Source organism: Myotis yumanensis, unplaced genomic scaffold (assembly GCF_028538775.1).
Source record: "Myotis yumanensis isolate MYYU_CA2020_CCGP unplaced genomic scaffold, mMyoYum1.0.hap1 SCAF_15, whole genome shotgun sequence".
Lineage (NCBI taxonomy): Eukaryota > Metazoa > Chordata > Mammalia > Chiroptera > Vespertilionidae > Myotis > Myotis yumanensis.
This window is the reverse complement of record NW_027223766.1, coordinates 40,503,838-40,513,869: the sequence shown is the minus strand read 5'-3', so window position 1 is coordinate 40,513,869 and position 10,032 is coordinate 40,503,838. Positions and strand designations below refer to the sequence as shown.

General features: G+C 45.9%; 1 pseudogene; it reads right to left on the bottom strand.

Annotated features, from left to right (window-relative positions):
• Window positions 1-9,350: 9,350 nt before the first annotated feature.
• Window positions 9,351-9,407, bottom strand: LOC138993613 (U7 small nuclear RNA; annotated as a pseudogene).
• Between the last annotated feature and the right edge of the window lie 625 nt (window positions 9,408-10,032).

Genomic DNA, 10,032 nt, shown 5'->3' with positions numbered 1-10,032 from the left:
TGAATAAACTCTAAGATCTCTTTCTTGAGAACTTTTGGTGAAAAACTTTCAAGTCATTAGAGTTAACAGTAACTTCATATTTATATGGGTTCTCTTTCAAAATATACTGATACTGAGTTTTATAGTAGGACCCTTAGATTGAAGATCTATTGTTATAATAAACTGCTCCATTTCTACAAATATGCATAATACTCCTGCTGCGGCCTAGGCTTCTTGGATTCCAGTTACCATCGAGAAGTTTAATTTCAAGGCTGTAGGCTCAAGACCTAACCTAGACCCATTGGCAGTCAATACCTGGTACTTCCTCACCCTAAAATATGTTAGCTCAGCCCTAACCGGTTTGGCTCAGTGGATAGATTGTCGACTTGAAGGGTCCCAGGTTCAATTCTGGTCAAGGGCATGTACCTTGGTTACGGGCACATCCCCAGTAGGGGGTGTGCAGGAGGCAGCTGATCGATGCATCGATGTTTCTAACTCTCTATCCCTCTCCCTTGCTCTCTGTAAAAAAATCAATAAAATATATTTTTTAAAAAATATGTTAGCTCAGGTTACACAGAAGTTTTTTGTGTGTGTGTTTTTTTTTTAAATATAGCCAAAACCGGTTTGGCTCAGTGGATAGAGCGTCGGCCTGTGGACTGAGGGGTCCCGGGTTCGATTCCGGTCAGGGGCATGTACCTGGGTTGCGGGCACATCCCCAGTGGGAGGTGTGCAGGAGGCAGCTGACCGATGTTTCTAACTCTCTATCTCTCTCCCTTCCTCTCTGTGGAAAATCAGTAAAATATATTTAAAAAAAAAAATATATATATATACTAGGCATGTGCCCTTGACTGGAATTGAACCTGGGACTAAACCCAGGACCCTTCCGTCCGCAGGCCGGCGCTCTATTGACTGAACCAAACCAGCTATGGAACAGAGAACTTTCAGTACTAGTTTGATACCATACGGTCCAGTTCCCCACAACTTCTTCAGTTTCCTCAAGGCCACTGACACAGCCTGACCAGGTCCCACCACGGGAACTCTGGTCCTCTCCTTCCTCCCAGCCAGGGCTGCTTTGTGGGGCCGATTCTGCTCAGGGCACGCAGCTCCCTCACGGCTGGGGGGAGGCCGATCTTCGCTGCTCCTCAGAGCTGCCCTGCACTGTTCCACGCAGAGCACTGCTGAGTCACACACTTTCCTCCCAGCTGCTGCCACCAGACCACATCGCCTCTTTCTCAATTCAGCCTGAAAAAGAAGAACACGTTATGCAAACTAAGTGTGAGCACAGAACACAACCCCCTTCCTCCCTCACACCAAAGAGCACACTGGGGGATCCTTATGTAATTTAGGGATCAACCAACACAATCTGATGTAATGGCACCTAAGTGAAAAGGAGGTGGAAGGAGAAACCAGGTTGGGGCTAGTTCACGGCTGAGAGGGCTGACCCTCAGTGTGCCCTGTTCAACATGGCTCAGCCTGTGGGTTGGAAGTGATCACAGTGTTATAATGAGGATAGCTAGCATTCTAGTGACATAGAACGATGTTAGTAACACCTATGTCTTTACTATAGGCCATGCCTCCTGTTCATTCCATAACTGTACTGGTAAAGCCTTTAGCACAGTGCCTGACATAAAGTAAGTGCTCAGTGAATGACAGTCATAGTAGTAGTATAAAAAAAAAGTATAATTTGTCCTTACAACCACCAACAATCTTTGCTAAGCCTTGCTCTTCACATCAGCTATTCCTTCAGGACACATTTCCTGAGCACGTACCATGTACCATGTACCATGCGCTATGTTAGGCCCTGGAGACACTCAGAAGACATGGGCTCCCAACCAGTTTAACTGCTATCATGGATGATTTTGGGCAGGTTCCCTGAGCTTTCTGAGCTTAAGGTTATCCAACTGTTAAATGAGTATGATAATCTCTCTGTCATAGGGTTGTTAATAGGCTTAGACACATGCAAAGGGTTTAGTCCAACGTGTTACTCATAAGAAGCTCCTAATATAATCTTAGCATCATTTAATGTGGACTGTTTACATAGCATGCTTGAAAAAGAATACGCAGAGAGACTCCCTTCTCAGGCTCACGCAGTAATCAGTACGAGAACCTGGGATTCGAATATTAGTCTTAGGGGCAGGCCACATGATTGGCCGATGTGATTCAAAGTTTGAAATCAGGATTTCTCTGAGAGCCTGGCGTATCTAGATTCCACATTGCTCCTGGACAGATGAAGCATCAATACACATGGAAAGGAGAGTTTTTAAAATATAGGACTCTAGCTCAAGCATTAATTAGAATCCTTTAGAAATCTTTGGACACTTGGCTTGACATGAAGTTAAATACATCAGCATCCCTGTTACTTCCCTGATGTTTCTGATAAAAAAATAAATAAATAAAATACTGCCCCAAAACTATGTGGACTATCAACTATAGTTACTTCTACACTAAAGAGACTTACTCTTAACCTATTCTGATTCATCACCATCTCCATAACTGCTCTGTAATTAAATTTAATAACTTGAAAAAAAAGGTAAGATATTAAAGCTGTAGAGCCAAACCAACCTCAAAAAGCTCTTCGTTGTTGCTTACAGCCCAGAAAACGTTTTTAGTAACTTTGAATAGAATCGATTCCCAAGGATGAAATTCTTGCTCCTCTTACCCGTCCCCCTGAAACTTTCCATATCTTGTCCTTTGAGAACATTAAAGCTTTCAAATCTGAATGGTTTGCAGTTCAACGGGGAAACTAAAATCAAAACTGATTTAGGGGAAAACTTTCTGACCTCTTTGTACTCACTCTTCAGGAAATTTTTGTGTGCTTGTTTATTTTCTTAATGTCTCTTGGTTGTGATCTATCTTGTTTTGGTTTCACATATGAAATGTTCCATCTGTGTATTTCATTTTCTAGATTTAGTCCCTAGAATTTTAAGTAAGAGACAGCTTAAAGCAGCGTTTCTTGGACTTTTCCCCCCTCCAATCCACAATAAGAAATATATTTTACATTCTAACCTAAATATACATATATTTACATAAATATGCATATAAAGCAAAAGTTTCATGAAATAATACCCATGCTGTGAGGTATGTACTGTGATTTTTTTAAAATTGTATTATATCTCACATGTAAAGATATCGCACTAGAGGCCCAGCAGGTGTGGGGGAAGGATGCACAGGCAGAGCACAGGGCACCTTTAAGTCGGCGAGGCTGCTCCGAATGATATGCTAATGATGGACACATGACATGCATTTGTCAAGACCCAATAAAACACAGTGAACACTAACATAAACTATGGATTTCAGTTAATAATCATGTCTCAATATGGGTTCATCAACTGTAACAAATGTACCTTTGTTATATTATAAATCAGTGAGCTGAACATAGGACACCTTAATAAGCCAAATTAATTTGGAGTCTTTTATTACGCTAGTGGGCTCAGAGGAATAATGCTTCCAGAGTCTGAGCAAAGCAATTATGGGGGAAATTTTCCCTTTATACGTTTCTAATGTCTTTGTCTCCTAAATATGGGACTTCCGGTCCCTTGTGCAAGTTTTCAAAAGAGCCCTATGAATGCTTAGCAGATATCTCGCAGGAAGCCTGTAGCCTTGAGAGTACAACACAGTGCAGTAGCCTTGAGTACAGATAACTAAAAGGCACCTGGTATGGGAGCATGGGAGTATCAGCCCCTTACGTTAGATGACTAGCCTGCAAGGTCAGACAGCTAAGCTTATCTTCCCTATTATTTAAGCAAGCATGAAGCGTGCGTTTACAGACGCTAAAAAGCAGAGTTAATTCACAGAACAAGGGATGGTCTAAAAATAGCAGAGAATTTCAAACAGCAGTTTTACAAAATAGAGATTACTATGCTTCACCTTCTGTGCAATTTTTCTGTTAACCTCAAACTGCTCTAAAAATGAAGTTTATTTTTTTAAAAATTGAAGTAAAATAAAAGTTGGTTATAACTTTATAAAATTGATATTATTATCCACTAATGAGTCACCCTTCACAATTTGAAAACTTGTAGCCTACAGGGAGTGCCTTTTAATGAGCTCCACAGAGCTCGGCCTTCGATAAGCCACATGATACGAATTGTTCTCAACTTTCTCATCTGAAGAGTGGGTGTTTGATCAGAGAAATGCCAAGCTCCAAAATATTATAGGTATACATTCTAATTTTTTAAAATATATTTTATTGATTTTTTACAGAGAGGAAGGGAGAGGGATAGAGAGTTAGAAACATCTATGAGAGAGAAACATCGATCAGCTGCCTCCTGCACACCCCCTACTGGGGATGTGCCCACAACCAAGGTACATGCCCTTGACCAGAATTGAACCTGGGACCCCTCAGTCCACAGGCTGACGCTCTATCCACTGAGCCAAACCGGTTAGGGCTACATTCTAATTTTTTTTTTTAATATATTTTATTGATTTTTACAGAGAGGAAGGGAGAGAGATAGAGAGTTAGAAACATCGATGAGAGAGAAACATCGATCAGCTGCCTCCTGCACACCTCCTACTGGGGATGTGCCCGCAACCCAGGTACATGCCCTTGACCGGAATCGAACCTGGGACCTTTCAGTCCGCAAGCCGACGCTCTATCCACTGAGCCAAACCGCGGTTTTGGCTACATTCTAATTTTTAAGAAAGTATTAGAATGGAAGAAAAGTCATTAAGCATGAGTTTTAAGTTGTATATACATTATATAGGCCAACCTTATTTTTATAGGCATCTAATGGGCACTCTTATTTTATTTCTCCTATTTAAAAAAATAAAATGATCCCCGACCAGGTAGTTTAGTTGGTTAGAGCATCATCCCAATGTGCCAAGGTTGAATTTGGGCACCAGTCGGGGCAACTACAAGAATCAACCAGTGAATTCATAGATAAGTGGAACAACAAATCGAAGTCTCTGTCTCTCTCTCTCTCTCTCTGTCTCTCTCTCTCTGTCTCTCTCTCTCCTTCCCTCTCTAAAACTAATACAAATAATAAATAAATAAATAATTAAAAAATTAAATGAAAAGTAATGGTTTCCAAGCAAAATATATAATTACATTTCTCTCGGTTCCTGATGCAAGATCCTTGTGTGAGAAGCAAACGAAGAGTATCCAGGAATGATGCCAATGATAATTCCAGTTTGGGTATTTGTCTGCCTTACTGCCATGGGCCAGCAAGAGCTTCCCTGAACTTGGTTCTCATTGGCTTCATTCGCTGTTGGCTGGGAGCCTATTGGAGACCAGGCCCTGTGCTGCGGGGTGAGCCCAGCGGCGTCCGACCTCTAGTAGCTTGGGTCAGGAAATGGAAATGGGGCTACCTCATTCCAGATCTTTCTTGCGTTCCCTACCCCAGGAGGGCAGCAAGTTAAGAAGATTGTGTGGAAGCTCTGGCCCAGGCATGTCTGGAGTGCATGTCAGTGCTCAGTGCTGCTTCTCAACGGCTGTTGAATCCTAGGTGAGTTATCTGACCACTCCCCTCAGTGTTCTCCAGTGAAAAGGGCAATAATACCCCCTGCATAGGACTCTGTGAGGATGCCATAGGACACGGAGCTGTCATCTTGGTCCTGTACAGTACTGCAAAGCTGATGAAGGTGCCCTGGGAACACCCTTCTTTCATATTTGCTCTGCCCCCTTTCTCCTCACCCCCACTTTCTGTGACCAACAATGTTGTATGTACACCCTTCCCAACACTTGGTTCTTCCCCCCTTAAACCCCTATTCATTTTACTTAATTGAAAGGGTCCCAGGTTTGATTCTGGTCACAGGCACATACCTTGGTTGCAGGCTCCATCCCGGCCCTTGTTGGGCATGTGCAGGAGGCAATCAATCAATGTGTCTCTCTCACATCCATGTTTCTCTCTGTCTCTTCCCCTCCCTTCCACTCTCTAAATTTAAGTCAATGGAAAAAGATCCTCGGGTAAGGATTAACAAAACAAACAAAAAATAAAGAATAACAGGTATAAACTAGGTGTGTCCTGGCAACCTGGAACAGAGGTTTAGGCTAAATATAACCTGAAGGAATGCCTGCAATGAACAGATTCCTGGGCTAGAAGCCTGATCAGCGGAGATTTGGGGCGGTGGTTTCTTTCTTTCTTTTTAAAAAATATATTTTATTGATTTTCTACAGAGAGGAAGGGAGAGGAATAGAGAGTTAGAAATATCGATGAGTGAGAAACATCAATCAGCTGCCTCCTGCACCCCCCCCACCGGGGATGTGCCTGCAACCAAGGTACATGCCTTTGACCAGAATTGAACCCGGGAACCTTCAGTCCGCAGGCCCGACGCTCTATCCACTGAGCCAAACCGGTTAGGGCGGGGCAGTGGTTTCTTAATGTCCCATGAGCCTCCCCATGAGCAGGCCATGGACTTGAATTCTGGCCTATTTCCCTGAGCTTAGGAGGGCCCTGCCTGACAATGGTGTGAGTGTGTGTCAGGGTGAGGGTGGGAAGTTGTTTTAGCAACAATCACTGAAGTCCCTTGGGAATAGTTACCAGGGTGAGGGTATAAGCCAGGGGAATACCCAAGAAAGAGCAGCCCTCAGCAGGGAGGGCAGCCAGCTCAACTGGGCATTGGAGTCCAGAAGTCCCACTGCTCGGAGGTGGTGAGCCAAGCCCATGTCGTGCCTCGGTGATGCATGGCTGGGCTGAAGAAAGAGCTCATTGAATTGTTCATGGAAAAGAGTGGTGCCCGAGAGGCCGGGCCTGGAGAACGAGGCCGCCTCGAGCACAGTGCTTGGCAGGACACCAGCCTGAAAGGTTCAGCGAGGGCCTCTCAGAATCGGAGGAACATTTTGCCTCAAAAACTGGCCACTGCAGGGACAGATGGAGCTCACGGGTTTTGTCTGTCTGCTTGTGGCTTGCTGCTGATGGATGTGTCAGAGCTGCGGCTCAGCCTCTGGGTGAAAGGAAAAACCCAGACCTGCCTGAGCAGGAGGCACCCGAAACAGGAGCAGCAAGGCCGTGCTTTGCTTCCAGGCCTTTGTCAGCAGCTCCTTATTTCCTAGAATCCACGGGCGCAACCAGAGGCCTTGGTGGCCAGGTGACTTGGGTCTAATCCTGGCCCCATGGCCTCCCAGCTGAGTAAACAAGGTTCTGATGATAAAACACATACTTTACTATGTGTCTTGGTGTGTGCACAGCACTGCCCCGAGCACTTTGCCACTCTTATCCCACTTTTATATATTGATTTCAGAGAAGAAAGGAGAGGGAGAGAGGTAGAAACATCAATGATGAGAGTCATGGATCGGCTGCCTCCTGCACGCCCCACATTGGGGATGGAGCCTGCAATCCGGGCATGTGCCCTGACTGGGAATTGAACCATGACCTCTAGGTTCATAGGTCAACACTCAACCTCTGAGCCACGCTGGCTGGGCTTATTTCACTTACTTTTCACAGCACTTCAGGTACGATTGTTTTCCCCGATCACAGAAGAGGAAACCGAGGCCTGGGCTAGGTAGGTAGTTCGCTGAAGGTCACATGGCTGGGTAGTGATGGAGTCAGGATCTGAGCCTGGCTGTGTGGCTCTGGGAACTGAGCGCTGGGCCGCTCTCCTACGCTGCCTCTGATTCACAGATTGTAAAATGGGTGTGATGCTACTTCGTATTTACATATTCACATAGGATAATCACTTAACAGCTTAGGCACAGTGCCTGCAGGCGAAACTGTGAGCTACTGTGGATGTGATTCATCAAGGCCTCTCTGCGCCTTGCTGCCCTTTCTGTTTGTCAGCCCCCTTCAGACAATTTTCTGCTTGAATTTCACAAGACCTTCAGCTTCTTGGGTTAGCACATGCTGTCTATTTGGCATGTATAGGAGGGCCGGGTAGCCAGGATCAAACACCCTGGGGATTAAGTGGGGATTCTCTGCTCACCTAAGCAGTATTCCAGGAATCCTTCAAGGACCGAAGTTCAAGTTTGGTCCTCTGAGCCAACGTTAGAGTTCTATGCCTTTGTTTAACTGCAAAGAAAGAAATCATCACAATCACAACAGCCCTCCTGGTTTTATTTCTTCGTGGCTCCCAGGCACACACAGAAACACAAAGAAAACAGATCAACTAAAATCACTTATGTCTAAGCTCCCCGGTGTAAAGGAAGAAAAGCCTTTCCCCTCTTGGGCAGGGAGGGGTTTCCCACAGCCCCGAGCCTCCCCTCCAATTCCAAAGCTGAGGAGAGACTCACCCAAGTGAAGCCCCAGGGTATTTCCAGGCTTTGTTTCCCTGTGTAGTGAGGGTTTTGAGTTTCCCTTCAAGGTCGGAGATGCTAGGATGCAGCCCAGCCCGTCTGTGGGGAGAAGTTCCTACTCACCCACCTCAGAAAGAAGGTACGTAGGGGTTTGTGGCTGCGGGCACTCTGGGGTTCCCTATTTGGCTCAAGTATGTGTTGCCTGGACATTGGGGAGCTGCAGGCCCAGAGACCTTATATCCTTAAACTTTCCCATGTGCTTTAACTGCTCCAGTCTCCTTTGTTTTTTAAATGTATTTTTATTAATTTCAGAGAGGAAGGGAGAGATAGAAGCATCAATGATGAGAGAGAATCATTGATCAGCTGTTTCCTGCACGCCCCCTACTGGGGATTGAGCAACCCTGGGCATGTTCCCTGACTGGGAATTAACCATGACCTCCTGGTTCATGGTCGACCCTCAACCTCTAAACCATGCTGGCCGGGCAACTGCCCCAGTCTTTTTTTTTTTTTGGCAGGTGGGGGGTGGGAGGCGTGGGGTGGATGTTTGGGGAGGGGGGGGGGGCAGAGAGGCTTCTGGTAAAAGCCGGAAGACCTTGTGAACGAAAGGGGCCACATGCTGACCTGACAAGCTCAGGGGAGGCCTGCATGGCAGTCTTGCAAACTCAGAGACCTAAAGTAACCACAAAGGATGGTCTGAAATTAAATTTTAAAAGCAATTATGGTAGGCAGCTACGGCCTAGGCCAGTATCTTCACTGACAAGGTCAACCTTTATCTTAACTGAGCCTATCTGTCTTTTTGCATCTATGATAACATACCCTTGAAGTGTCTGGGTAACTTGTAACTTCCCTTTTTCTGGAGCCCCTGGGGCACAACCAAATGTGCTGGGCGCCAGGACAGATACCACAAATTCCTTCATTATCATGTTAATTGTTCCTGCACCCACCTAAGTATGTGTCCATCATTTTACTTTTTATCCAATCCCAGGGGTCGTCCCCCCCCCCCCCACTTTGCTTTCTCCCCCCTCTCTAATCTATCACCAATGGATTTCATGTAACCCACCTACGTCCCTTCCTTTGATTGCAATGTATAAATACAGATGTAACCGGCCTTTCCTTGGAGCATGATCTCAATTCCTTGAGATTCTGCTTCCCGGCATACGTCAACAGTCTGGCTCAAATAAACTCATAAAAATTCTTTACAGGTTTCAATGGTTTCTTACTTAAACAACCTGCTGGACAAATTCTAAAAGAGCTGTAAGCACTCTGCTCTAGTCTTTATGCCTGCACCCTAGGACGCTCTTGGCACTGCTGGACCACTGTGGGAGGGAACGAGCAGAGAGGGCTGGGTGAAGTGGGCTGCTTCCAAGGTCGCCCCAAGGGCCCTGCAGAGAGTTGGTGGCTTTCAGGATTAAAGACCTGAAAAGCCCAAGCCATGCCTCAAGACTTCTCTTTCTGTTCTGGGACTCTCTGTTCAGAGACATGGCTGTCAGAGAACCCTGAGATTTCAGCTGTGGTGCATCTTTATTTCCATATTAGAGGCCCAGTGCACAACATTCATGCACTGGGGGGGGGGGGGTCCCCTCAGACTGGCCTGTGCCCTCTCGCAGTCTGGGACCCCTGGGGGGATGTCCGACTGCCAGCTTAGGCCTGCGGGGAGCTAGCCTAAGCCGGCAGTTGGAAATCCCCAGAGGGGTCCTTAGCTCTGCCACTGCCGCTGCGATCGCCAGCCATGAGCCCGGCTTCTGGCTGAGTGGTTCTCCCCCTGTGGGAGCACACTGACCACCAGGGGGAAGCTCCTGCATTGAGTGTCTGCCCCCTGGTGGTCAGTGCATGTCATAGCCACTGGTGTTCTGCCATTCGGTCAATTTGCATATTATATAGGATTTGAG